Source organism: Pezoporus occidentalis, unplaced genomic scaffold (assembly GCF_034315485.1).
Source record: "Pezoporus occidentalis ecotype Australia unplaced genomic scaffold, CSIRO_AGI_Poc_V1 ctg6, whole genome shotgun sequence".
Lineage (NCBI taxonomy): Eukaryota > Metazoa > Chordata > Aves > Psittaciformes > Psittacidae > Pezoporus > Pezoporus occidentalis.
In genome coordinates this window covers 8,253,201-8,276,501 of record NW_026915943.1, presented here as the reverse complement: position 1 = coordinate 8,276,501, position 23,301 = coordinate 8,253,201, and the positions used below count along the sequence as shown (strand labels likewise).

At 39.0% G+C, this 23,301-nt stretch overlaps 1 long non-coding RNA gene across 1 annotated transcript; it reads right to left on the bottom strand.

The window, feature by feature from the left end:
• Positions 1–9,686: 9,686 nt before the first annotated feature.
• Positions 9,687–13,392, bottom strand: LOC134174336 (uncharacterized). Its single transcript, XR_009968610.1, has 3 exons — positions 13,097–13,392; positions 12,964–13,015; positions 9,687–11,135 (listed from the first exon to the last, which is right to left on the bottom strand). It is a non-coding gene; the product is annotated as an uncharacterized LOC134174336 (long non-coding RNA).
• Between the last annotated feature and the right edge of the window lie 9,909 nt (positions 13,393–23,301).

Sequence of the window (23,301 nt, the reverse complement as noted above, 5' to 3'; positions counted from 1 at the left end):
AACTCTAGGTGCATAATATAATTAGCTGGCTTCCTCCTGAACTTTTTTTGGTTCTTGGAATAGAGATGAGTCAGAGATCAGAATAACCTGCTTTTCCATGGAGTATAGGCAAAGCTGCAGTGGAAATTATATAGATAAATTGGCCCAAACTTGGGTGCTGTGATTACTCCCCTTAATGGTATTTTTGGATAGTAACCCAATCACTAGAAAATTCCCCATCAGTCCATCTGCTGAGCTCTCACATGAGAAGTTCTCAGAAGTGCAGGAGCCTGTGGACATTTGGCATAAAAACTGTGTAGGTGGCAAATCTCCACAAGGTTTTATTGCGTGATGTCTTCTCTTTCCCAGTTAATGAGATTTTCTCATAGGTCAAAGGGAAGGATCACTAAGGTTAACAAGGGTGGTGATCCAAGTACATCCAACATATGGTCTGTGACTTAGTCCCCATTCCCTTCCCAGCCTATTGACTCAGCCAAAATGGTGAGAGACTGCCTCTCCCAGGGGATCATGAGAGTTAGGGTCTATGTTCAAGAGAAGTCCCAGTGACAGACCCAGACCTTCCTTGATAAACTGCAGATTGTTAATGAGAAGTGTAATACGATGAGACCGCATTACCCAAATTGCATTAATGAAAATGCAGCATGTTATGTGACATTAGAGGACTGCAAATGCTTCCAAGAAGGATGTACCTTTTAAGAATTTACATGTGCCTAGAAAAATGAGGTCACACAAGGTAAATCACAACAATGTCAGCACCCAGACAAGAAGAGCCACCATGAGTCAAGGTTTTCTTTGTGGATCATCATCCCAGGTGTTGTTCTAAGTTATTCTTTAGAGGGGTGCATCTCACACCAGGAAATCACTCTGAAAGGGTACCTAGGGAAGTGTTCTGCTGCTTTTTTCTTGTTGGAATATTGGCATTTATGCAAATTGAACACTTTATTTCCCACAAATCTGCATTTAATATTCCATCTTCCTCTTAATTCAGTTCTGAATGAAAAGGAAGTCAGTCCTGAATAGTATCTGAAGATGCCTGGTGTAGACCATATGTCCTATGACGTTGCAAACCATTGAGAGCACTTTAATGGTTTTCAAAGAATCAAATATAATAATCTGACTACCAGTGTTGGTCATTCCATAAAGTCAGTGTTTTGCTGAAAGACACCATAAATGAACAGCAAAAGGATATTTTCATTAAATGGGTCTGTGTTCCAGAGAACATCTGTGACTGTGTTTAAATTGAAATATTTTATTTTCAATCTATGAACAAAACCAACAAATGCTCTTAGAGAATTCCCGTTTCACACAGCTGTCTCTGGTGCTGCTTCTGCTGCTGTTTGATTTGGAGTCTCATCCAGAGCTCAGCTGTAGACTGCAAATCAGAAGCAAAGCACCATGAACACTGATCCAGGCAAATCTGGGCAAAGGAGTCATAACCTGCTCCCTGGTGTCCTGTGTGTGTCTTTGATCAGTTTTTATCTGGGCACAGAGTGTTTCCCCTGTGTAGTAATGCATCCCTGTGGCCAGGGTAATGATGAGTGAGATTAGACCTGCTGTACTGCCAGCCCCAGATGTTCTCCTTGCCACAGGGAAACCCAGGCACAAAGTGTCATTTCGAGGTTGGTGTTCAAGGGGAGGTGGGTGAACCATAATTAAGAGGTGTCTGCCTCTGCAGGAGCTGTATGAAAGTATAGGCTATGTGGCTGAAGGTCTGCAGGAGTTGTATGAGAGTATAGGCTATGTGGTTGAAGGTTACATCGGTAAATGGACTGGTTAGAAGGGGCCCTTGAATTCTGAGTATGTGCCTGACAACTCTATTCTATGGGGCTCTTCGTTTACAGCCCAGTCCTCTAAATATCTTGGTTCAGACACCACCAAAGGAAGAGCTGGATGAACAGCACTGTGCAATTTGTTGGTGCAGTTTGTTTTTTCCTTCCAATGAAACCTAATTCCTTTTGTTGTGACATAGTGTCATTTTGCTGGACATATCCATACAGATGATTTTCAGCTTGCTAATACGAGAAGAGGAATTCCGGGCTGAAGTAAGCATAAATTAAATTGTTCTAGGTGAAAGAAATCCATCCTTCTACAGACGTTCAGCACAGGACCTATTCACCTCTTTCTATTTATAGTAGCTAGTGGGGTTTTTTTAAAGCTTGTCATATATAGGTCAAAGAATAATTTATGAGAGTGAGAATATAATTTTCCCATGTAGAAATGTAAAGCAGCAGTGCAGAGTTTTAACATCTTAGAAATACTGATTCAAAAGCTCACATTTCTGAATTTTAATATGAGGACCTTGCCCACTGTGTGAAGCAAGGCCTCAGGTTGTGCATAGTGATATATGAACCATTTGTTGATCTTCTGTAATGGGATGAATTTTGCCTATCAGAATTAATTCAGAGCAGTCCAAGTTTTCACTCAGTGTCTCATCTGTGCCCCTAATTTTAATTTCATTATTACAAGCAGTTTGGAGTCTGACTTGGTTTGGTATTAACAACAAGTATTTGTACACTAGTCTTCCTAATTAAACTGAAATGTCAACTTTATGCCTGTATGTGAATTCATTTTGTAATTTAAAGTTCTGTTCTGCAGGAAATGCTTTAATTTAAATAACTCTCTTTGGGGAAATTTATTTCTTTTGTGACTTTCAAGTAAATTATTGTGTTTGAAATAAACAAGCCGTGCAATAGAACTATATTGCCTCAAATATATGAAATGGAAGTTGGAGTGTAGCAGAGGTGCAGACAAAGGATGTCTCATGGCCTAACTAAAGGGCAGCCCTCCAGATGGGCTACTGCAGACTCCATAGCTCCACTGGCTGTGAGGCTAGGGATTTTAGGACTTGCTTTGATACTGAGTCCATAGATTTCTCTTTTGCAGACAATTTTAAAATATTAGAACTTTTTTCTGGCTTTGGATGGAATTTCAATGTCTCCACATGCCCTGGTGAAATACAGTGACCTTTCAACACAGAGCTCTGACAAACACACGCTTAACTGCTTTTCTGAACCACGACTACACAGGGAGATGCTGAGAGAGCCTGGACCGCTCAGCCTGGAGAAGAGAAGGTGAGGAGGAATTTTATCAATGTCTATGAATATTTGATGAAGGAGATTAAATGATGGAGATGGACTTTTCTCAGTAGTTCCCACTGAGAGGACAACAGGAGATGGACATTCACTCAAATAAAGGGAATTTTGTTTAAATGTGGGAAAAAAGCTTTTCCACTATGAGGGTGGTCAAACAGTGGCACAGGTTGCCCGGAGAGGTTATCTCCTCCATTTGAGGTATTAAAACCCCAGGTGGACACAGCCCTGAGCAGCCTGCTTTTACTGACTCTTCTTTGAGAAAGTGGGTGAACTAAGTGATCTCCAGAAGTTCCTTCCTACCTGTGCCATTATATGATCCTGAGAAACTGGAGGGAGCTTAGTCCTTCCTCACCCATTCCCAGCTGGGGAGGCTGCAGGAAGGGAACTTTTGATCTGGAAGCTGATGTTCAGCCTTCATAGCCATTCCAGCATGATGCTGAGGATGTGGGGCTGTTGCTTGCATGATGCTTTTGAAGTGGATCTAAGATCTAAGCATTAGATCTTTTTTTTCAGTGGGGGATGTGCTGCAGTTCCCAATGGTCCTGCATGAAAACAGAATAAATAATAGTTGAAATACTGGCCCCAGACAGGTCAATGGCAAAATTCCCAGCAACTTTAATGGAGCCAAGAATTCACCAAAGACAAGGTATTTGTAACAGCAGTGCATTTACGTTATATCTGAAGCTTGTTTACAGCCTTCTGTAGTTCTTTGATAAACAATCTTTACAGAGCATCTGAGTGTCTGCCTTGAAGCAGAGCCATTTGTAAGTGGTTACTGAGGACAGTATTTAAAAATAAACCAATATTGGGACTATATTTACAGTGAGAAGAAATGCACCAGACATTCCAAAAATTACAGACTTTCCCATCTTTGCATAACTGAAACACATAAGCAGCTTGGGAAACCTGAAAGACAGCCCCAACATAATCCTGACAGTTGGATGTTAATATGGCATCATAATAACAAACATATTTAAAATAATAGTAATGAAAAGTTTATTCTTTTCTCTAATTTCATAATGGTCAGTATTGTGCCAAGTTCTGCATTAAATGTTTCTGAGAAAAATGCTATAGGAAGTATTAATACATTGTCACTGGTGAGATTAGCTGCGTTTTTCAAACTGAAGGTTAGAGACAGGATTCACATATGTATTGTAATTTCAGGTGCAGTGATAATGCACATGTGCATTCAAAACAGGAAGTTCAATGAAGTGTAAATGCGTGTCTTAATTGGAAGCATCCTTTGGATTTCAGGGTCTTCAGGTCCTAAAAGTGAGATGCTCAATGCATGTCGAGAGCTGAAAATCTAATCAGCTTTAAGTCCTCCTGGAAAAATGTAACCCAAGCATAACCCAAGCATACTTTACTCCGAAAATTCAGTGTCAAGCATTTACTAGATGATAACGATATAGAAAGGATCCTTATCTGAAAAGGCACAAAATTTACTTTGTTTTAACTCTTTCAATTTTGTGACAGTTCATTACCAAAAATTTATTAGGAAATATTTAGGAATAATAGGCATTAGAATAAATAAATATAAGTGTAAAAACTATATTCCACCTTGAACTGTGTAAAAGACGAAGCTCAGAAGCAGCAGAAGTTTTGCCACAAAGTTTGTTTCTGGCTGCAACTCAATGAATCACCTGCGGAGCTGCAGAGTACCCATGGTGTATGGTGAAATGCTGCTCTCTGTTACCCCATCTGCACTGACATCTCCTCTAGCCTGGGCAGAGCAGGCAAGCCATTTCATCTCCCTCCTAGCCTTCTGTGTCATTACAGCAGCAGAAAGAGGCTGAATCACAAGCAAAATCAGGCCCTTTTTGTTCCACTTCCAGACATGTAATATTTGGACAGGTTTTAATTAACTTAGTTGTTTTGAACCATGTTCAGAGAATGAATTCTGTATTAGATAATGTTTAGTATTTCCCTTTCAGCCTGCCACATCTCCTTGGGATGTGTTCCTAACACTCACTTTGTTGTTGGGAGTGGTGGGGAGATATAATCTGTTTGATTGATATTTTCTTGTGCAAGATATTGAACATCCATAACAATTCTTCGCAGTTATTAAATTTAGCCATTTCCAAAGAACAAAGCATTAGATTAAGCTCCTAGTTAATTTGTCTTCTCTTTAATAGCTTCTAAGATGTTTTTTCATTCCAAGTTTAAGAAAAACCCACACAACCCTCCTGTGTTCTCTAAGTAATATAGGTAATGTTGCTCCTTACAACAGTGACAATGCCAGCAGTTGTTCCTTGGCTGCGTTCCCAGCAAGTATAATTTAACAGGTGAGAAATAAAGTATGTGAGTGAGATAACAGTGCGAAACTCCAAATTTAGATGATGTTGAGGGCTTTTTTGTAAATTGAATGATTCTTTCTGTTTTTCCTCAGAAGGCATGGAGGGACTTATTGTCATCTTTATTAAAATTGAAGAAGTTTCTGGATTTTGACTGAAAAAAAAGTTCTGGCTTTTACATGTTTCTATAAATCAAAGAACACTTTTTTTCCCTTTGTTTGTTTCACAGCCTTAGTATGAAAGATAACTCTTTTGGAGCTAGTGTTAAGAAGAGCCAGGGTGTTACTGTAAATGATGCTCTAGACTGTACTTGATTAAATTCCCATTTTAGCTGGCTGAAGTATGTTTTCTGCTCTGCAAGAAGTGTGGTGATGGGTAGTGAAGCCACTTAGCTTTCTGCCTTGACTCTTGTCTTGGACACATCCAAGAACATTAGGTCTGCCCAGTAAGTTCTGGAAAACCTTGCTACCTAAATGCCAAGTTTTTTATTATTATTGTTTTTTTTTTCCTTTTCTCTTTCTCTCTGTGCTTTGATGAAGTTTCTGGCTGTGTGCTGGGATTCTGTGTTACCTTGATTTTCTCTAGCCTTGGTAACAGCATTTTGGAATAAAGGAACATCAGGTGGGATTTTGGCCTGCGGAAAAGCAGAGGGTCTGTCCTTGTGTTCTGATAAATGGGCAGCAGATGTCTGCCTGGTAGGTTTCTACAAAGGAGCATGCTGAGGTTATGGTAACAGTAGGAAAGCTTGTTTGGATGGCTCTTACACAAAGTGACCCTGGAAGTTCAGATCATTTTCCATGAAGATGAAGAGTTCTTTCTACTTGAAAAAGCACATTTTGAGGCACAGCAGAAGGCTCTATTGTATCTAACTGATATGGCTAAAGGTAGGCGTAGACTTGCCGAATTTAGGATTCTGATTCTGCATTCCTAAAAATGCAACAAGAATGCTTATCATCAGGGCAAAACTTGGTGTTAAGCCACAAGGACTTACAGTCCTACATCCTGTAGATACTTTTGAAAGCCTTGTCCATTGTATCTATGACCAAGAGTAATTATATAACAACTGTGATTATCAGATTTTTCCATAATATTAATAGAGTCTATTCCTAAAAAAGATAATGATCACTGTTTTCCAAGACTGCAAGAATCAATCTGATCTTATATGTAAAATTCTAATTGTCATTGCTTTAGAGAGGAAATAAAATCTCCAATATTTTGCATCACTCCCAATTTTACTACAGTGAAAGACAGGATGTAACTCTTTGTGAAGAGTATCTGTTCATTTCCAAAGGCCTTTAGTTGCATAACAAATTAAAAGAGTCTCTAAAAGATGTCTCCCTAAACTTTTTTTAATGTTTCTGCATTTTGTTAATTTATTTGGAAGTGAGTTTTTAAAGCCTGATATTATTACACTATAATGTGCAATACTGAGCTTCTTTGCTTAAAGATATGTTATTGCTTTCAGCCCATTAAAAAAAAATTAAACATCTCAACCTTGGAATTTGAATTGAAATATGTAATGATCCATGTATTCTCTGCTCTGAGCAGCCTGTCAATAGATATGGGTTTCAATATTATATTTTAATAACTCCCTTTCTTACCTTTTGTTAGTGTTTGTCATTTTGATGGTCTCCACAGTTATCTTAAAACCTAAGCACCTTCTGCAAGTGTTATGAGTATAATAATAAAGCTGAAGCAACAGGAAGTCATAAAAATAATATTCATGTTTTCTTTCTATTTTAATGAGCTAAAGTTTCATATTCTCTCACCACTATCTCTTTACTTCAGGAGTGATCCCCCTGGTTTCAGTAAGAATGCTTGGAGAATTCTATTCAGTGTCAATAAAATGATAGAATATAGCCTCAGAATGCAGCTATTTTCCAGCAATAAGTATTTCCATTGTAAGTCTCTTTAAAAACAGAAAGAGAGAAAAAGGTATAGGTAAATAAACTTCCGTTCATATTCATGGAGAAGCTAATGGTAGCAGAGAAGTTGATCAGTAGACGATGTTTTCAGTACTAGCCATCTTTCACATTAAAAAGAAACAGGGGTTGCAGTTTCACAATCTAAACTCTTCTTTTGATGCCTCCTGCCCATTCAATTTAGAATATAAATTACTACATATTATCCAATCCATCACAGTTACTGAATTTAAATATAAGTAGAATTATATGACTTAACATTTCAAAATCCTTATAGTCCATTAGTGTTCTTTGTACACAGTGACTGTTTATATGTCATGCTGAGAAGGAAGCTAGATCAAAGCTAAACCAACCTGTGGATATCTCGACAATGCTGCTCTGATGCATTCAACACCAAAATAATCAGTTTTGGAAATTCTATACTTTCATGAAAGCACCTTAAGCAGAGAAAAGCAAAGGACCTGAAGCTTTGAAAAGATATGGATAGATACCACTCTGGATTTTGACCACAATGCTGAATATCAGACACAATGAGTTGTACTCATGTCACACATTATTATTGTCTGTGGCTTAGAGATCTGTGCTTCTAACAGTGTGATCAGTCTTTGTTCTGACTGCGGCAGCTTTCCGTAGGTGGCTACACTTTATTAACTGGCAGGACAATGGTCTGTTTCCTTGGAAGGGAACAGAAGAAATCACTCAGCTTTTTGACACTTCACACTGTCATCTGGAAGGAAAACAGAGTATAGCAGTAGCAATAAGGGTTGAAACCTGCTTTCTCTGAGAACTGGCTGTGAGAATATAGTGAGCTGGTATATTGACCTTGTTGCTTATCTTGTGGAACGATCTTGTTTTGTTACAAACTACCAAGTCTTACATCTACATACGTCTGTCATTGTACCTAGGGTTTGCACTTGATCATACAAGTCCCATGTAACCATAACATGCATTAAACAACTCATCTATAACCTAAGGTTGGTTTCTGATCCACTAAGAGGATTCATCTGGCCTGTGGCCTGCTACTGACTTCCTTGTGAAGGTCTCCCAAAGATACGCAGATCTGTAATTTGGTGTATGTCTATCCAAAGCTTTTGGGAAAGAAAATGAGTTATTTTACCTACAGAGGTAAGCTGCTCATTCTACATACCTGCCATCACATGGCAGGAAATTAGGTTAAGGTATATGCCATGGCAGGGATTTTGAACACTGCTGGCCTTGCACCAGGTAGATGAGGTCTCCTGGACCTGTCATAATTCAAATAGTTAATGTCACAGCTCACTGCATATATGACCTGGGAAAATAAATATCCATAAAGCTTACCGCAGAGAAAGCTAGGCTGTCAAAGGAAAGGTTCAACAGAACTTTACTTGAAATTGCAAAATCAGCATGATAAATGGCTCCAAAATAATGCAGCATAAGACACAGGACGGTCTACCCATGAAATAAATATGCAATCTATTGACAGCAAGCAGGAGTGAGAAGAGCAAATGTTTAATACACAGAAGATTTATAATTCCTCCTTAGAAATCACTGGTAAGTTGGAGGGCCTACAGGAGAAAAATTAATGCTTTTCAGGAACTGAGTTTCAGAAAAGGTCCTGAGGCATGCTGATGGGAGTTTCTGCATGAACATGTTCATTTAGAGCAGAATGCAATATAAAGCTGTTAACTCCAGCTAGTTATTTGTGCAGAGGCTTGTTTTCCTGGTCTTGATATTGGAAGATGTCAGCTTATCTCTCATTCTTCACATCTCTGATTTGATGTTTCCTTTCAGTTTATGACATGACAAATGTAAGTGGCCATGGGGACCTGGGCTCCAGCTATCTGCCTTCTGCAGCTCTATGTATGAAATATCCGAGCCTGCAGTGGTGCCCGTCCAGGCAATGGTCATAATGTCCTTGCTCCTCAGCAGTGAGACCAAAGGCACTGCTGCCAGGCTTCCTACCTCACTGGAAAGAAAAAACGGAGCTGACAGGAGCTTATAGGCTTCAGAACCACATAGGTTTCATGTTGTTAAGCTTGCTGCGACGGAAGAGGGGGGAATTTGTGGGGAATATCTTTCAGCAGTCAGCTTTAAGGTATAAAGAAACATTAAAAACATAGTTTTGTTGAAACTCTCTAGTCTGGCTTTCAGGATGGTGATCTTGTTGTGATGTCAGTCTGAGGCAACACAAATACTGGGGTATAAAACCAGTAAAATCTCTGCTATCACCAGGGAAGGAGTTGTTAAGGGACAGAGGACATAGAGTGGCTGCAGCCCACCTCTCTTAAAAGGTAGATATTCTCTTGGTCATGGGCTGGAGAAGCAGCTGAATCTGGTCCTGGTGTGGCTGCTGCAGCAGTGCTGAAGCCTGTCTGTAGCTGCAAAGACTTTGGAAACATTTCAATTATACCATTTCTATCAGCTTCACATTTTTCCTCTGTAACAGTAAACAAACCAAATGTTTCTGTGTATAAAGGCAGATCACCTGCAGTGAGGAAGGCCTTCTGTGCCAGAAGTTACAATTAAAAGCAGTTTCTTTGCATCAAGAAGAATGTCTGAGCAGTGTATCCGTCATCTCTTGGGTAAATTTATAACGGTTTATTTCACCATTAGAGATATAAAAGACATATTGAGTAAGCTGATACTAAACAGAGTTATAAAACAGACAGAAACCTAATCCAAGGGGCTGACAGCAATAACTCAAACCCAGATCTATCAGGGAGCTTGAGGGACAGACAAGTAGGCAGCAAATCTCAAGGACAACCGAACCATCCATCTCCTCTGGGGGCTTGTCCGGGGATATCAGCTGCTCCCCGTCCATATGTGCAAAATCTTTTGCCCAGTCCCCTTCCACCAGCATCTCTTGCCCCACTGTGGGTAGACAGGATCCTGCAGGAGGGACCCCGTGTTTTCTCCCTGCTTCATTCAGCCCCACAGATACCTTTCCTTAAACCACTGGTGGGTTTTTAGGTGCTGAATTGTGTGATGCACAGAGCAGGGCACCAAGCCCAGGCTGGGAAGGTAGAGCTCTCTTCCTCTCCCTGCAAGTGATCGTTCCACCCAGTGCTCCCATTTCCATCATGCTGTTTCTTCTTTTATGTTGAGAACTCAGTGTCTAAAAAATGCGTCTGAAAATACAGTGTAAGCTCATCCCAAAGTGGCCTTGGAGCTGTCTGGGGCCTTCAGGAGCTATGGGAATACCAGAAATAACTATTTTCCCATCTGCAACTGAAAAACAAAGCACAAGTGACAAATACTTTTGCTAAGGTGACTGATTTTCATGCTTGACAAAAAGCTGGCTGGTGAGGCAGAGTGCTCTCTTTGGGACAGCTACGATTTACTGTGAATGAGCAACATCGGCTGTCAGCTATCTATCAAAAAGGAAAAAAAGACAAAAGAAAAACCATTTCAAGCTTTACACTTTTTGCACTGCTCTGGGGAAAGGATGGAAGTTATAAATGGGATGCTGTGGTTAAGCATATGATTGGGAGCCAGTAGGAGATTTCTCTTTAGTAATATAGGTTTTGGGGCATGAGCTGCTGGTACCCAGGAGCCACATTGTCTTGGGTGCTCTGCTTCTTGTGCTGGAAAGCCCGCAGGAAGCTGCTGGCTGACTCCAGCCACAGGTGATTTTCCATAGGCCTTAGGAATAGAACATAAAACTGTGGGAAATGAGGAATGTCACTGAGTAGCTCAGTTTGTTTTACTGGAATTAATCATCAACTGGTGTACTCCTCAGCTTCAGTTTGGCTACTGTCCACAGACTTTGAAGGTCCTTACCAGGTTGCACTCTTCATACTTTCATATGCTTTATCTGACCTCTTCCACTACTGCAGCTGCTTTACCTCAAAATAACAGATAGGAAAGCACAGTTTCAGTATTTGTTTTTTTTTAAGCCCTCTCTTCTCAGTTAAAATGATAACCCATGGCAGATTTATTATTAATTTGTGAGAAGAATGCCTAAGAACTGCACTTATTTTAGATACTCATGCAAAACCCTTATAGCTTGTTTCATCCAGGCACCTTATAGACATCATTCTATGTCATGTCCACCCCTTTTAGCTTTTGTGACCTTCATGGGGTGATTAAGCCAGGTTTGGAAAGCTATCAAAAGGAATTCAAGTAGAAGATGTGAAGAGCTCTGAAGACTTACATTGGAGCAACAATCAGAATCACTGAAAAGCTGATTTTCTTTTTAAAAGATTTGGTCCATTATGATTTATCTGAGGATTATTGTAGGGTGTTTGATTGTATGTGTCTAGCTTTGTTTTTTTTTTTCCATAGTGACTATGGGTAAGTGGAATGCAATTAGGCATTGTAGAAACACTTGGGTAAAACTGTAGTGAGTAACAATGATATATCTGAATACTTTACAGGTTGTTCTTCCAGTGTGTGTTTACTGACATTGCTCATTTAAGATTGCTATGAAGCTGGAAACATTTTAAAGATGATTAGCTAGCAAACTATTCAGAGCAGAAAATGTATTAATTTCATCAGAACAAACATGGAAAACTTGGGAATCCAGAGAGCTGGTTTCAGTTGAATGTTATAAATATACAAACACTAAGACTTGGAAACAGAAGGAAATAAAAAAAGGAAGTGATCGTGATGGCTCTGCCTCTGAAGGAGAAATCTTCCCTTAGGTTTGCTATTCTCTCTTAGCTGCAGGGTCAGTGTAAGAAAGTGGTGACAAGTAGTGAAATGGGTTGGTGAAGATAACTATTAATAAATCTGATAGCTGCAATAATATCTAACTGCCCTTGGTATGTGTTTAATGGATTCTTATTGCACGAATACAATGGAAAAAATGTGTCTTGTACAAGAAGTATCAAAACTATACATATAGTGTCAGTCCTCAAGCATAGCTCTGAAGTACAAGTTAGTGTGGGGAAAAAAAGCTTAAAGAACTTTAGGGTGTTGGGTTGTTCTTTTATCTCCTTTCAGTATTTAAGATGGGAAATTCACAGGTGAGTCATAAGGGAAAGTTACACAGTGTGGATTAAAAAGCAAACCCCAGAATTTACAAGGATAAGTTATGCTACAAACACTTCCCCACATGATTAAATTCTACTCTAAGTCCTTATAGTGCCAGTGCCAGCGTCACAGGAGCTCTTCTGAAGGTAGTTGTAAATGTCCTGTCTTCATTTTATCACTCAAAACATTCGTGGGGCTTTGCAGCTAAAAATTGTTTGTTTTCTCAAGATACATTGTTGTTCTTCCCAGAACCTGATCTCTGTTTACTGGGAGCAAAGGGGGGAATGAGTGCTCAGTGTGATGGGCAACATATGGGATCGAGTGAGACATCCAATGAATGTGGATGCAGTCAAAGCTGTTCTTTCGCTCAGAGTGAATGTTAATGAAGTTTCCAAGGTTCATGAATAAACTCACTCAGAACATGAAGTTCTCAGGGGGAAAAAAACAACCTCTCCTATTAAAGAAATATGCCCATGTTGCCGTTGAATCAGAACCCTGCAGTAGCAACAACAGTTGCCGACGGTATATATAAAAATATATATAATCGTGCATATCTTTTGGTACAGTCAGTTCAAAATCCTTAAGATATCAATGCAGAAATATCCTAGTTCTGTATGGTGAGAGTATGTGCTCCAAGCCCACAGGATCAGGGCATCAGCCAGCTCGTATCTCTGGCTTTGTCAAGACTTGTGGACTTACCTGGATCCAGATCAGGGTTTTCCTGGCAATGCTGTATGCCAGCATTTTCTCTCTGTGGATGGAAGGGAAATGAGACATGCTCTGCAGTATCGTGCCAATATTCAGTCCAACAGCAAAGCTGGAATGTGCTTACCTTCCACATCTAACCTCTGCTTTCTCTCCTGGCCACTTTGCCATTTTGGCTATAAAGGTCTCCCATAAAAGCACCCTTGACCTGCTCAGCCCTTCTCTCCTTTTTGGATGTGGATATAATGTATGAACTCTTTCTTCCAGTCATCAACAAGGGGCTCTCTCACAAAAATGTGTCTGTGTGTTTATAGCCTGGGGAAAAATAGAGTGGAATTTTGATTTTGGTGTGGAAATAGTGGCAATCTGGAGCTGGTGAAGCTTTTGGTATCATGGAGCTTTGGTCAAAGGTTGAAGCAGTTAGATATTATTGTAACACAAACAGGTACCTAGAGGCTATGGTAATGGTTCTAACATTATGAACTATCTTCATCAAATAAATAATTACAAGTCCTTCAAAGAAATGAAATTGAGAAAGTCTTTCCATACATTTTGATATTGCTGTAAGTGCCACCAAAACCAGTGATCACTGCCTTCATTGTGAACACCCCAGTGCAAGGGCAGCTCTGGGGAAGCCACAGGAGTGTAACTCCACACCAGCACCCTTTTCAGTTGTTCTAAACTGGGGTCAGAGTGACTAAGATCTCACTAGGCTTCCTGAAGTTGAGCTTTGAGGATGCTTCTGAGTGATGCTTCATTTTTATGCCTACAGTGGACAAGGTTTCTGAACATTCTAAAATTTAATGCGTAATTGTGATAGGAATGGGGGGGGGGGTTAAGTGGTTTTTATCCTTACCTGATCATACTGGTGGCAACACAACCCCACTGGCTTTGCTTATGCTTTAGTTCCCATCTGCAGTTGCACCCATGAGGCTCTGCAGGCAGTGTGCCACATGTGGATTTCTTTTCTTGTCAAACACCAGAAGGAGATAAGAGTAGTAAAGACATAACAGCTTGCTGTGATTTCTTGAAATGATGATAATCTGTAAATGCTGGCTTTGGGGTTAAGTCTGTTGCCCAATCGTCCTTCAGGTGTGCTATTGGGCATTTCTGAAAACATTGTCCAAAGTCTGCCTTTAGAGTACACACTGAAGTCCTGTAGTCTAAAGCTCTGAAGTGCAAAATGCAAATCCTAAATCAAATCCGTGAGATTTCAAGTGTGTCCACTGGGCTAAAAATATATTTCTATAAACTCTACTGCCTATAAATTCATTGTGATGGACACCAGCAGTGTTTTCTTCTTCTAAAAAGAAACAGTTTTAGTAAGGAAGTATCGAGTAATAATGAGCTTCCAGAGCTATAATTTACAAGAAAAGCGTGCTTCATGATGAACAGGAGATAAAAGCTCCCTTGAACATCTCATGGGCTAAGTAGACAAATAATATATCCAGAGACAGGCTCAATCATTCAATAAAGGGCCAAAAACCCCCACTTTTTATTGAGTGTGACTTTGATTTTACTCAGTGTATTTTCACATTAACAAGCCATCCGCATGTGTTTTTTGTCTCCTTATCTGGGTTATAGAGTAAGGAAGTCTTTCCTAAGCAGGCTGCATCAATCCAGGCATTCCAGCTAAAATTCACAGTGTAGAGTCCTGCAAACTGCTGCAAATAATTCATTACTGGACACATCCTTTACCATTCCTGAAGCAAAGCATCAGATAGAAACAAGAACAAGCATTTTAGTGATGTTTTTATTGGATGGAAAGAAAATATATGACTAATTCTTACTTGAAGGAATTGCTTGCAGTTATGTAGTTAAATTCTAATTTATTGCCAAAATTTATTTGCTGTTAGGTGACATTGACTCCGGTGACCAATGCCTCATTATTTTTTAAGGAACAATTTTATAGCTGAAAAGACCACGTATTACAGAGCCATTTATAAAGTTTAAATGTCTTAAGCTAACAATGTGTGATTGCACAGCCAAAAGTGAAAACATTATGGCTTGCTAGGAGAACTCATAACTCTAATACATGGTTATGAAATTGGGCTTACGACAATGAAAACACAGCTTATGTCAGCACACTTCCTCTAATGAGGCTGCAATTGTAATCGAAATCTCCGTGCTTCGTCTTACCTAGGCAGTCAGATTATGCGTGCTCCCTGATTGTTCTGATTTCATGCAGTCACACTATGAAGCTTTTGTATGAATATTTAATACAGTGATTTGCATTACATTGGTGCCTCATTGTGCAAGGGACTGAACAAACCACATACTGAGAGCCAGTCTTGCTGAAAAGAGTTTAAATTTTAAATTGAAAAGAAGACAGAGAGAGTGGGAGAGGGGAGAAAAGTATAGAGAAAGAAAGAGGCACACCTACGGTCTCCCTGCAAATATGTGGCACAGACAGTACTTCTGAGCCCTGTGTCCTATTCATTCCCTCTCTAGGAAGCTTGTTCATGTCTTTGGGTTGTGAAAACAACATTAAGCACTCTTGATAATTTACATCTTTATTCATTAACTAGCTGTTGGCTCCTTCAAAGTGATTGTGTCTGTTCGTGTTGTAAAGGACACCTCATCACCAGCAAAAGCAATACAACTATTTCATTCATAAGAGGAAACCCACAAAGATCCTGCTTTAAAGCCACAGAACTATCATCTCTTCTTGTGTTTTGTGAGCTTTTGTTCTTGATCCAACCTACTTTATCTCCATTCTTTCCTTATCTTGTGCTCGACTACTACTACTACACTGTGACACCTGCAATTTCACAGCAAGGCTATGAAGCCACTGAAAAATTTAACACTTTTTATATATATGAGACCGATAATGATGCTGGTGGTTTCTATGCTGAAGTGATAATCTTTTCTTCACTCCTTTTTAATCAGCATCGTTCATCTGTGTCATCATGAGTGCTAAAACTACCTTCAAGAGCAAATTTATTTTGGGAACTAGGTACAGAAATTTGTAATTTGCTATTCCCAGCCCATATTTTATTAATGGCTTTGATGTTGGCAGTTATTACTTTAATAACCTTCCATTCAAGCAGTTAAAATGCAGATGATATATTTGTCTCATAATGGTTCTTCATCAATTAATTGGCAAGGCTGGAGATGTTCTAAGCCAGATGATAGCCAAATGCTCTGATGAGCTGTGGTGGCAGAACACAAATGCAAGTGAGAAGTACTTGTTTGTGACATGATATATATATATGAAGAAAAGTAAATTGAAAGACATATTTTTGAAATGATGAAAAAACACCTCAGGATTAAACTTCACAGTGATATAGACATGGCAGCTTATGTACTATTTATTTTTTCCAGGGCATCCTAATGTTTGTTCTGTGTAGTCAGACTTAGAGCTTCTCTGGCAGAACAGAATAGAACAGAGCAGAGCAGAGCAGAGCAGAACAACAGAACAGTACAGAGCAGAGCAGAACAGAACAGTACAGTACAGAACAGAACGGAACAGAGAAAACCAGAGCAGAACAGATCAGAGCTGAACAGAACAGAACCTAAAATGATCATATAGTCCAACTATGTGACCAGTTCAGGGCTGCCCAAAAGTTAAAGCATATTATTATGCTTTGAAATAATTTTATTATTATACAATGGAACAGGCTTCCTAGAGAGGTGTTCGATGTCCCATGCCTGTTGGTGTTTGAGTGGCATTTGGATGATGCCCTTAACAGCAAGCTTTAGGGGTACACATCCTTGCAGAGAAGTTGTGTATGTTTTTGTAAGTATGAATTTATAGATGTAGCTGTCTATCTGTCAATCTATACCTCTGTCCACTTGGAGATTTTAAGGCTGTCACTTTCTTAAAGGACATGATCACTTAAAGTTTCACACCAACAGTAAATGAGAACTTAGTCCATATGCAACAGCGTTCACTTGGGTAGATCCAATTCTTCCTAGTAGAAGGCAGTGATGAAGATGCTTTGTATTACTATCTATATATATTGTTATCATATATATCTGTATTTACATCTGTATTTACACGTGTTTCTGTATAAAAAGAAGTGCTCCAGGAAGGCTTTTCAATGTCCACCCTAGGGCTGGAGACTGTCTTTCATTAGGGGAGCAGAGTTGTGCTTACCGCAACTAACAGAAGGAACTTTCACAATCCACCCCTGTGGTCTTAGCCATGTAGCTTCTAGAAAGATGCTGTTTGCATCCTTTGGTCTGAATTTTCTAATTTCTTCCCCATTTTCATAACCACACACTTAAAATGCACAGGAAATGAAGTTGTGCTTCTTTGTAATAAAGTCTTACCAGATATTCCTTTCTAAGACACTACTTACACATACACACAAAAATCAATGTTCAAGATGAAAGAGCAATCATACATGTCGAGGTGGAAAAACCACAGGAATTTTTATATTAAAGAATGTGTAAAAATGTGATACAAAAATGTAAGTTGTGTCCCATTCGAGGAGAAGGTGCCTAAATTGTGGCTCTATTCTTGCTTTTTATATATATTGTTATAACCACTTCTGCATATCAGCTGCAGGAGGAAAAATATTAAAGAAAGCAAGCAAGCCCAACAACAACAGACATTTTCTAATCATCTTGCTTGAAGATAGACGCTAGCTGTGAGCCATTAGTGTGTGTGGAGAGAGATAATTAGAAGAAAAGCAGAGATTAAACAAGAAAATTTAATTTATGTGTGAAAAAGCAAATGCTCTAAGATAAATGTTTAATCCAGAATATTTAACTATTTCATTGTTCAGCCTCAGTCCGCTAGTTAAAGTGAAACTGAATGAAAGGAAACAGAAGCTCATGGGCTCTTTGTGCTTTCTTAGCTGGATCCTCTTCTTCTCTTTTGTTCTATATAAACTCTGACAGGTGAGACACATTTTTCTCCCCTTTTCAAAACCAACATCAGCCAAGGTCTCTTGATTGTAAGTATATGAATGTATGTGTATTTATAAAGCTGCAGACTAACTACCCTTTGTGATAATTCAACACATTGTATATACACTGGGCAGCTAGTCATTTCTTTCCAGGAGATTTTTATTATCTTTAAGAGAAAAGGTGCTACTGAAGTCTCAGTGAGACTGAAAAGCTGAAGCTACAGTGTGGAAAATGATACTGTTTTGTGGCTATTCAAAGGGTGTGAGCTATGCAGACTGTTCAGTTGTGCTGCCACCACGTTGGTTGCTGTTCAAAGACCATCCAAGGAGTGGGGTGCTTCCCTTGCAGACATCTGCCAGGCAGATGGACAATAGAGACAGGTAGGTCCTGACTGCTGAAGATACTGTTGAGCCAGAGGGAGATAGATTTAGACTTTTAGTTACATAAATGATTCTTTCCTAAATCAGCTTCATTGCCAAAGATAGATTGAATTTAAAAAAGAAAAAGAAATCCCAAAAAGCTGAAAAGTGTCAAATTAATCCTGGGATATACCCCTACAATACAGTATCAACACAGTGCCTTGACATCTATGTATCTTACCATTACTGTTACACAACTGGAGGCTGATTCTTAATCTGCTGTACAAAGACTGCTTTATACACATCTGTAAAAGACTTGAATTATTCAGTAGTCAAAAACTGTATACATATGACTCAAAAACACCGAGAGCATAAAAATACTTGCAAAAAATAGTGAGGTTCAGTACATTTAGGGCACATGGGGCCTTGCAGGTTTGGGATGTGAAGCTCATATAGCTCCTGTATTGGTTCTAGTATTTTTCTTGACTGCGCTGCTTCTGTGTGGCATTATTGACCAGTCTGTGATTTACAGCAGTGTAATCAAGTTGAGAAGCCAGACCTTAGCAAGCTCAAAACACAAAGGGCTCTGACTAGCTCTGAATCTCAGCACATCCTGTAATTATTGTTTTGGGATTTTTTTTTTTAATATTTATTGGGAAAAAGAACACGTTAATTAGAAAAATAATTTTGGATCATAATAGGTGTGAATTTGAAGTCTGCCTGGAAGAAAAATATCACAGTTCTCCAGTCTGGTCTTGCTAAACCTACTAATGAAGTAAAGAGGATTGAATACAATGTTTTATTGTTTTGTCTTCTTTCTAATTTCATTACAGAAATCTTTTCTAAAGCCTTTTTAAGTATATGTCACGATAAACCACTCAAAACTGCAGGGGAAAACAATGTGATGAGGGTGCATTGAATTGTACTCTTTTTATCCTTTGCCAAGGGGAGGGTGACCGGTTCAGCTGTAGATGCTGCAAATAGAGGTCTGCTCTCAGTCAGAGGAATCTCACCAAGATGTCACTGATATCTGAGGGCAGTTGCTTTCTGGGCATGGTAAAAGCTTTAGGGATTTCCTGATATCAATGAATTAAAAATAGATTCAGGACTCAGCAGGGCTGTGAGATGCTGTGATGGGAGACTGACAGGAGTGTATTGCTACACATGTTAACAATTAGCATCACTCGTGATTTCAGTACAAGAAAAGAAAACTAGCAAGGGCTGGTAAAAATCAATAGTAATTCCAGGTTCAGTTATGTGACAGAGAGGAATTTTTCTAAAACTTGACATATTAAATCTTCTATTATAGCTGAAATTAGCTGCTAATGTACATGGATAAAGTATCAGTGAAGCTAAGGAAAGGAATGTGAACAGGCCATGGCAAGCTGTTGTGAAATGTAGGAGGTGTCATATATAACTTTTAATGCTCTCTGTACAGCTTAGATGGCAACAGACCAGAGTGTGAGGAACAATTCTCATCAGCAGGTCATCACACGGTAGATGACTATTTTTGATCCAGGTTATCACTATAAACTACTGACCATATCAGCTCCATTTACAACATACAGATCTCAGTTAATAATGGAAGCAAAGACACTATATCAGCCTTCAACAAGGAAAGGACCTATATTTCAGTTAACAATATAGGTTTTCTGCATCTAATAGCATTCCATCTGCCTTCTGATAGGAAGCAAATCTATGATACAGGTTTGGTCTTTTCCCCCCCCTGCAAAACAGATATTTAAATCAAACACTGCTGGCACTGTGCCATGGAAGAGGTGTCTCTTAGGACATGTGTCTGCTTTTTAAGTAGCCCAACAAGTGTATATGTGTATGTGTGGGGAAGGCAAAACTTTGCTTAGTTTATGCAAGTGCGTTATGCAGGTGTCCTGAACCATCTGCAGGTGGTACTTTATGTGATATCTGTCAGAAACATCTCATTCTCTCCTGTCTCAGCACTGGGGCAAAATTACATGATCACTGGCTTGTTGTATCTTGATTTTTTTGTTTGTTTGTTAAATAATGCTGGTTTATATGGTATAGGAATGCCCAGGCAGCACAGATATATTGTCAGCAACTAAGCATTACCACACCAATACCTAGTGCTCTAAATCATGGGAGGAAAAAGAGGCTGCAGTGGAGCATATGGCAATGAACGGGTCCAGAACCAAGTTTTGGAACGAAAATGTGCTTTTTTAAAGTAAGGAAATATGGCCCCTGCTGCTTTGCAGCACCATCACATCTTTCCTGCTCTGGTACTTTATGTGTCTAATGCAACAAGCTCTAAATGGACTGTGCAACCTGTGAGCTACCAGCCTTGCTGCAGGGTGCAGGAGGAGAAGCATGCAGGATTGATCAGACCTGAAGGCATGCCTGTCTGGAGGGATGCAGACAGTTCTGCCTGCACCTTCCCCACATGTGCTTTGAGCCATCTGGACTCCAGCCACCCCTGATATGGAAGCTGCGCCATCACAGTCAATAAACAGGATCTGAACCAGTTCTGGCTTGTGTCCAGCCAGCTTTGAGCCACGAATGACTGTCCACACCTTCCCACACATACTGAGTGCTCTTCTCAACTATCCTTGCACAGTGCAAGCTTTGGATTAGCCTTTAATAGGCTAATTAATTTATTTCCTAAGTTAATTAAATTAATTTAATTCCTAAGCCTTTAACATGGTATTTAGATGAGGAGGAGAGCACCTCTTATATTCTTTAGCATGCCCATGCAATGGCCAAGGACGTGCTGGGCTGTTCCTTTAGTGCAAAAGTAAGGTCGCTGCTTAGACACCTTACCTGAGGGCCTCCATCTAGCCATTTACCATTTGGTAAAACCAAACCAATGCTTTAAATATGTCCTGCTGGTATTATTCTTTGTTAAGCACTAACAATGGATTTGGTAGCCTATAAGGAACAGCAGAAGATTCTGTTATCTAGACCTTCAAAGGTGGAAAATAGGTCAATTGACTAGTTGTGTCACTGGGCTCGGCTCTGTGTGTTTCTCACAGTAGTTCATGGGACGTCAGGAGCAGTATATTTCTGAAGCACTGAATCACAGAGCACTGTAAGATGTTACTCGTGAAGGAATCAGTCACAGCCTTTCAGCTGAGATTTTATGATGGTGGACTTGAGCGTCTGCCCAAAGACTCTGAGGTTTGCTTTTCAAGAGGGCTGCCAGATCCAGTTGGAGGACCCAACTCCCAATTATTACACATGGAAAGAACAGTACATCTGTCATCAAGATGTATTTGGGGATAAATATTAAAATTCACTTCTGATCTGAAAGAATAGTATCTGTCTGGAATATATTCCCTATGGATGGCAGTCTGGCTAGACATCAGTGTGGTCAAAAGTCGGCCTGTTTCAGAAAGGGAGCAAAAAGATAAGGATATATTGGTTTTTATATATACGCATATGCACATCGTATATGGATTATGTGTGTCTATTCATGTGTGTGTAAATATACATATAAATGCGTATCTACACACACTGCAAACAAAGGCAATGATTCTGTCAGTCCTGTATGCTTTGAGTGAGTGCAGGGTGAAAACATTTAAAAATTTGAAATCCTTCTTCCAATTTATTTTTTCCTAAATAAATTTTCTTCCCATTTATTTTTCCAAAACTCCTCTTCCTTCAACCAAATTAATGTGATGAGAACACCATCTATCTTATTTCATGAAAATAGACATTTCTTCTAAAGAAACAATAAGATGCACCTTGGGCTCAGATATGGACTATGGGTTGGTATAAAATAATCTAATTAACAGAGCTTTTAACTTTACAACAATTTACAGTCAAGCTACTGCCTTTTAGTATTATGTTATTTGATCTTACTTTGAGAAGCAGTACCTTTTAAATCTGTCTTCCCCGCCCTTTTGTATTCTTGCCATTGGTGAAAGATATATTTTTTAAAGCTTTTACTGAATTAAGTTGTGTAAGCATCACAAAAATGAATCTACCAACTTCATCATACTGAGATATGACCTTTTTCTGCTTAAAAAAATCTTAAAATAATTAGGTCAAAGTTTTCATTGTTGGTATTTGTACAACAGTAATTCATGGCTGATAATTTAATTGAATTTTCATATGTATGAAGCAGATGTTATAGGTTCTCTGCTACATCACTATGGTAGTGTTAGTCATGCAGATTTATAATAAAGCAAACCCTTATTGTTCCTTCCCACATTTATCTACATTTTGTGCTGCAGCTGATATTGCAATTGTCTCATTTAATTATGAACATTGACATCATTTACAGGATTTATGCATCTAATTAAGTGGGCTCTAATAGAGAAGTTTCAGAAATAAAGCCAAGAGACTAATATATGCTTGCTAGTGGTTACATGGGTTTCTATTTTTTCTCTTAAGCAATAAGAGTGAGGAAAAAAATGCCTTTGCTTCCTGATATCAGAAAGAGTCTTAAGATAAAATATTTTCAGTCTTCTCAGTCACATTATATAGGAAGGGATATTCGAAAATGTTGCATTGATTGTTAATAGTAAAGACTATGTAAAAGTAACAGAGCAGAGTACAAAAGCAGAAGAGGTAGTAAGAGCTGTGTAGCCATGGTTATAGGCAGTCTATTAACCAAAGAGATTTTATAACAAATGGTAAACCCTTTATTAAAGTGTATATTTATTCATTGAGTGAGCCTTTATAAGCTATATGTGTGTGACATTAATGCAAAGTGTGAACTTTTCTGTTTTCCAGGCAAAGGTAAAATGAAAGAAATTCATTGATTAATGATCCTCTAAACTGGCGGAATAGGCCAGCAAGGTCAGGAATGAGAAAAAATCCAGTTCATTAGTCAGCAAGTTTTCCTCCTCATGGTTTTATTGCTTGAGCTTACTTATTTATTGGTCAAGACAAGGGAAATGAACAGGAAAAAGATCAGCTAGGGTTATAGTCCATCTCTGTAAGAGGCAGATATGGCTTCCTGCCCTTCAGGAGTTTCCATTTCTGCTCACCTCCCAGCCATCAAGTGTTCGTGTGGTCACAATTCACTGGAAAACACAAGTAATATTAATGTAGTCTGACCTCCATCATAGACTAGACAGTAACTGTGTTTGTTCATTTCCATAAATCCGTTTAAGCATGATGTCTCCCTATTTTTAAA